At 40.6% G+C, this 6,110-nt stretch overlaps 1 protein-coding gene across 4 annotated transcripts in view; it reads right to left on the bottom strand.

The window, feature by feature from the left end:
• The window catches only part of LOC130165297 (tetraspanin-18-like), a 30,364-nt gene extending 24,937 nt beyond the window's left edge, over positions 1 to 5,427 (bottom strand). Inside the window, exon 1 of one of the 4 annotated variants that reach the window (XM_056371262.1) lies at positions 5,184 to 5,427. The gene's annotated coding sequence lies outside the window, so the exon portion shown is untranslated. The remainder of the gene's footprint in view (positions 1 to 5,183) is intronic. The other 3 variants (XM_056370834.1, XM_056371431.1, XM_056371344.1) reach the window with 3 other exon arrangements.
• Between the last annotated feature and the right edge of the window lie 683 nt (positions 5,428 to 6,110).

Raw genomic sequence — 6,110 nt, forward strand, 5'->3', positions numbered from 1 at the left:
GCCGCTGTGATTTGAGACGCCGCTTGTGGCAGCGTGTAAGAGGCGCGGTGCTACGGACGGTGATGTCAGTCGGTCGGTCAACGCGCCACTTTGATGCAGAATGAAATATCTCACTATGAGATGAACTGCCATGAAATGTTTTTTACAGACATTCATGTTCCCAAGATGATGAATCCCTGTGGTGATTCAAGTTCCCCTCAGGATGAACCGTAGTAACTTTGGTGATCGTCTGTCTTTTCTTGTGCTGTCTGTGACCAAATGTCTGCAAAACTAACAACTTAGTCAACCACTCAGTAAAACTGTTTTTACCAGTACAATTGAATGAAAGAATGACTTTTTAAGCCTTAAAAAACGTGGAACAACAATCAGTGAATTTAGGGTAACTGAGCTTTAGTTCCTGTCTTCCAGTTTGTGAAGCAGCCAAACACTCGTTTTCTCTGTGAGGCTTTATTAATGCTCCCGTTTGCCTTGATTTGTCCTGAGGCTTAAGAACACATTCACGTGTCTTTATTTAATTCATTTACTCGAATTTCTTCCATTTCTACTGTAATCTATTGTTAGTCTTTGCTTTTTAAGATATTAAACACCTTAGGTTCACTTATTCACAGTGAACGTTGTGTACGGTTGACTTGGAAATCAGTGAGCATGTTTAGCAGGAAGAAGAAGAAGAAGAAGCTGTGGCTGTGCTGCGACAGAGCGGAGTTCAGGGAGGGGGTCACTGTGTGGAGGGCGGGGCTCACCATCTGCTTCTTAATTCAGTAATCTTGTTAAAACTGGAAACCTTTGAAAAAGCAGCGGGGCATTAGCATTGTGTCCGCAGGAGCAGAGGTCGTGTTAAAGACTTGCTAATTTAATCAACAAATCCTGGATACGACCATCTTCCTTCTTCCTTTCTGTCTGACTGAGTCGCTCAGTCATGGAAATGCTCTTCTTTATTTTTTTTCTTTATTGGCGACACACTAGACACTTTCACGTCTTCCAGGCTCTAAAAAAAAAAATCCTTCAAATGAGACAAAACCTGGACGGAAAAATAACTGTCGATATGTCCACATGTGATCAGGGGTCAAAACTAAATGTTGCTTAATTTAAGGAGTCACAAACAAAAAACGCTGGAAAGATAGTTTCATGTTTCTTCTGGATAAACACGAGGGATGAAAACAGTTAAAAAATAACCATCAGCTAAAGGTGTTTTCCCATGGTTTGTTTTGTTTGACCAACAGATAAAATATTAAACTTAGCATTTAAAAAAGCAGCAAATCCACAAGTTTGAGAAGCTGGAAGAGAATGTTTTTTACTTCAATTATCAAAACTGTTTTTCTTTTGTTTCAGAATTTTCTGCTTTTCATTGTTTTATATTTCACGTTATATAAACAGAATATATTTGGTAACTGTTGTTCTGCTGGACTCTGCCCTTTTTCACTATGTTCTGACCTTATTGACTGAATTAATGAATCCAGAAAAACATTGATAAGGACAACTGTGATTAGTTGTAGCGAACGACTCACTAATAGATTAACTGACCAATTGAATGACGAGCTCCAGTTCCATCTGTTTGGACCAGACTTCTACATTGGGGGATAAAGCAACAACAGAGCAATCCAAACCATCCGAAAAGACAGCCTGATATTTGGTATTTTCTTCAGACGACAGCAGACGTCGCAGGTCTGCAGTGCTGTAGGTCTCTATTTGTCAGAGCTCCAGCAGCACTGCTACTCAGTTTACCCCCGAGACGCTCTGTTGGCAGGATGGGAAGTAAAGTAACTGCCAGTCTTTGAGGATCGCGCCCCCTGTGGCTCGTCAGTCCTTTTGTCAGGCGGCAGCCACCACGCTGTGATCCACAAATAGACCAAGTGCCTCAGTGCTGCACATGAAGGGAAGGGACAGATGGACCTGTGGTTCCCCTCGCCACAATGCCTGTTGATGTCGCCCCGGGACACGACCTGAACTTTCAGGATGTGGTGGTGGGGAGTGCGATAGCAGCAGCAGCAGCAGCAGCAGCAGAGTCAAGAAACAGACAGAATCAGGCAAGAGTCAAAACAAAACATCCTTTGGCTGAACGGTTCTCAAGACGCCTTTATCCCCGTATGACTGCTTCAAATGAAAACAGCAAGTTCTGAAACATCAGTCCATTGGTTGATTGACAGAGAACTGGGAACCAGCAAATGTTTGCGCAAATATTCATGGAAATTCATCCAATAGCTGTTGAGATATTTCTGTCTGGACCAAAGAGGTGGACCAACTGACAGACCAACATCACCATCACTCCATCCACATTGCTAACGTGGCTAAAGAATACCAACAGCAGCTATCTACTGTGAGGATTTACTACTTTTTTACTGTTTCACATCATTTTAAATCTCAGATGAGCTCTGGACCTTTGGATGGATGAAACTCGCTCTCTGCAGATATCACATTGGGCTCCTGAGAATTACAACAGTTTTCATTATTTTATGACTTTGTTTTTTTATAGACAAATCACTTTTTCCAATTGTGAAAAAATAATAATCAAAAACCCAAAACACAAAGTCCATTTCAGGGAGGATGTGATCCATGGCTTTTATTTTCCCTTTAACTACTGTGATTAGCCGGATTGTCATTTGTCTCATAAATGTAACATGCAACATGTCAGCGGTGTAGATAATGTAACGCGCCTCTTCTTGGCACCGCTGATCTGGAGCACTGACTTGTTCAGCTGCTAAATATGATCCCATGAGCTTTTCTTTTTCATGCAGATGGTGCACATTAATGTTACATTTTGATTTATACAGAATGCAAAAAACGTTTCTCAACAGTCTGGCAGCTGAAGCTTTTTAGAAGAAAAACAAAAACCATGGAAAGGCCAGTGTGTGTTGCACAGATTTCTGGGGTGTGAAAGTCGCACCAACCATCAGCCAAATGCTTGTTTGGGTTCTCAACCTGCCATGATGCCAGGTAAACATCTCATTTGGTTATTTTATTTTGCTCTAAAAATACAACTGACTGGTGAAGAGGTGGTTTCCCGTCCTGCACACACGTCAAACTGCTCTAAATCGTTCCTGTTCCGTCCTCACAAATTAATTTGTATCTCTTACAACTATTCACATGTAAAAATGACTCTTTTGTGCCCTGCGTTTATTCAGCTAATGAGTTTGTCCATCAGAAGGAGAAGGACCTCGTCTAATCTTTCTGTTTCCCCGCTCACCTGCCAGTCATCTTCCAGCTCCTCATCACACAGACGTGTTGTGTTAACCCAAACTGGACCACAATCCCCAAACTGTCACTCAACTGACACCAGTGAAAAGCCCTCTTAATATTCCTACAACAGTCCAAAGATATGTAGTTGAACTCCACATCAGGTCTACAATGACTGACTGCACGTTCTTTAAAAAGGGACTTTGCAGTAATAATTAGATGCAATTAGACTTGAGCGATACCCGAAATCTAATATCGCGATACAGTCCAGCCCAAATGTCGTGACATACGATATTATCGAATATTGGCCCAAGTCTGGGTGCAACATTTGTTACGGCTATTGCTGTATTCTCTGTATTTATAAATTAGATAATAATTTGAATATTGCATCCAGTGCGTTTACACAGCTCGTCGGTGACGATATCAATATCTGAAAGAAAAACCAAACATTTCCTGGTTCTACGGCTCGTCTTTTCTTTAGTCAAAGTAAACTGACTTTCTCTGGGTGTTGAACTCTCGGTCGGACAAAATAAACAATTTGAAGACGTCCCGTTGGGGTTTAGGGAATTGTAACGAGCACTCCACTACTTTTTGATTAATGGATTTTGTGAGATGATATAATCAGATTAATTCATTGATAAATAAAAATAATCATTAGTTGCAGCCCTACAAACATTTTGATAATGATTCGTTAAATTTGATTAAACATTTGTGACCAACATATTGCACTGAGCAGAGCTGCAAGGATTATTTGATTAATCAATTAGTCGAGTGACAGCAAATAAATCAGCAACTGTTGTGATCACATTTTTTAAGCGAAACCGCCAAAAATTCTGATGGTGGTCAGATAAAATAATCACTTTGCTCTTTGAGAAGTTACAGCCGAGTTTTATGACTCTTTTCTGATATTTCCTACGATTCGTTGACAACAAATCATCATCATATCATCATATTTATCTGTCAGGCTTTAGTTTACAAGTAAAACATCACATGATTAATCACATAGGAGCATTATTCCTGCTTTAACACGGCCAGCACCCAGAAACCAACCAATACTCTAGAGTTGAAAGGATTAGTTGAGTTATTAATTAGTTGACTGAGAGAAAATTCATTTCGCAACAATTGTTTTTCACAATTTTCTGACATTTTAGACGTTGAACAATTGATTACAAGAGTTTTTTTAGATTCATTGGTGGTGAAAATGATTGTTGGTTGAAGCCTTATCGTTGTCCTAAGAGCAATAATACGACTTTGCCCTTTGGTTCTGACAAAACACAATTATACAACAAATAAGTCTTTAAATTAGATTTTGTCCTTCTACAAGAGCAGGGCCACAAGGTGGGGGGATAAAGTACCTCATTGATATTCAGTGCTGCAAATTCCTCACAAATTAACAATTAATCAAATTATGCAGACCCAAATAATATAGAGTAAATCTGGCTTTTGAGGACCCTGGAGGTCTGAAAGACCCGGGGATGTTGCCAGGTTGGTGAACCTGCTTTATATGAATATTAACGTACAACAGTTAAATTTCATGTCTGTCCCTTCGCGTTTAAACAGGTAAATTTAATCTAAATTTGTCCTGCAGCTAAAATTTGTTATTTTATTTATTAGTTGTATTTTACTGATTTTCACACTTTCACAGCCACAAGGTTCAACATAAACTTCAGCCACCCTTTAACAAAAGATGCTGCAGTTGTCTGTCTAATCTCTGCCATTAATATGCACTTTGTTCACATGCTTAATTAATTATATAGTCTCTAATGAATGTTGTGGTATTTTACCTGCTCCCTAACATTATTTCAAACCAAGTGTTGAATTTTAAGTCACAAATCTCGACACTGAACTGTCGGTTTTGTCGTTAAAACGTGGTTCAAATCTTTAACTAAGTAAACACCGTTTCAGAAGAGTAGAGAGTTAAACTAAGTGTTTAATGACAGACCTCTGCAGGCTGCAACCTGAACGCTGTTATTAGAGAGTCGCTGCTGTAAATATAAACCGCAGTAACTTACCGCTGAGGAATAAGCTTCTGTGTCTGAAACGTGTCTCTTATCTGTTGTTGAAGTGAAGTCGAGCGTCTCCGGACAAACTAATAAATCCGACAAACTCTCACGCCGACATTAACGCCTTCAGCAGCTCAGCTCAACGGCAGCCGGACGACTTCTGCTCACTCCTCGGTGCGGACTGTTGGAGACGTTTCGCTCCCAGATGAGCCGCTGTCAAGTTAAACACAGGTTTACTCACTACAGGTGACACGATGTCCTCGTTTCAGAATAAAAGCACGGCCGGAAGTGTGTGACTCGTCAGATTCTCCCGAGTATCCACTACGAGCTGCACATCTTTCTACACATCAAAGTTTGTTTACAGAACGTGAGCATGTAAGAAAATTAATTTAGAGAGAAATAAAAAGTAATAAAACCTCACTGAAATCACATTCGTAACTTTGCTGATATTAATAACAGAGCGCAGTTGAATGTGTTCTAAAACCCGGAAGTTGGTTAGCATTTTAGCACTTCCGGTTCCCTCTTCTGTGGGATTTTGAATGGGTTACTGGTGCCTGAATTAAGGTTTGTTTGAAGTGTTTACTAAAACATTGGTACCAGTGTTGTAGTCCTCAAGTCACAGACTCGGACTCATGTCTTGAGCACTGATGACTTGGACTTGGACTCGAGCACTGATGATTTGGACTTGGACTCGAGCACTGATGATTTGGACTTGGACTCGAGCACTGATGACTTGGACTTGGACTCGAGCACTGACTGCATTCAGACTCAGAAGTTGGAGAGGAGGACTGTCAGACTGTCCAACTCGGACTCAGGTAATGGGGACGCAACTCGGACTTGTGCTTGGACCTGATCACCTGGATCACTTGAGGCTTGACTCGGGTTCACGGTTTAGGACTCGACTACAACACTGGTGGTTGGTACACATACTGCTTT

This window comes from Seriola aureovittata, chromosome 1 (genome assembly GCF_021018895.1).
Source record: "Seriola aureovittata isolate HTS-2021-v1 ecotype China chromosome 1, ASM2101889v1, whole genome shotgun sequence".
Taxonomy (NCBI): domain Eukaryota; kingdom Metazoa; phylum Chordata; class Actinopteri; order Carangiformes; family Carangidae; genus Seriola; species Seriola aureovittata.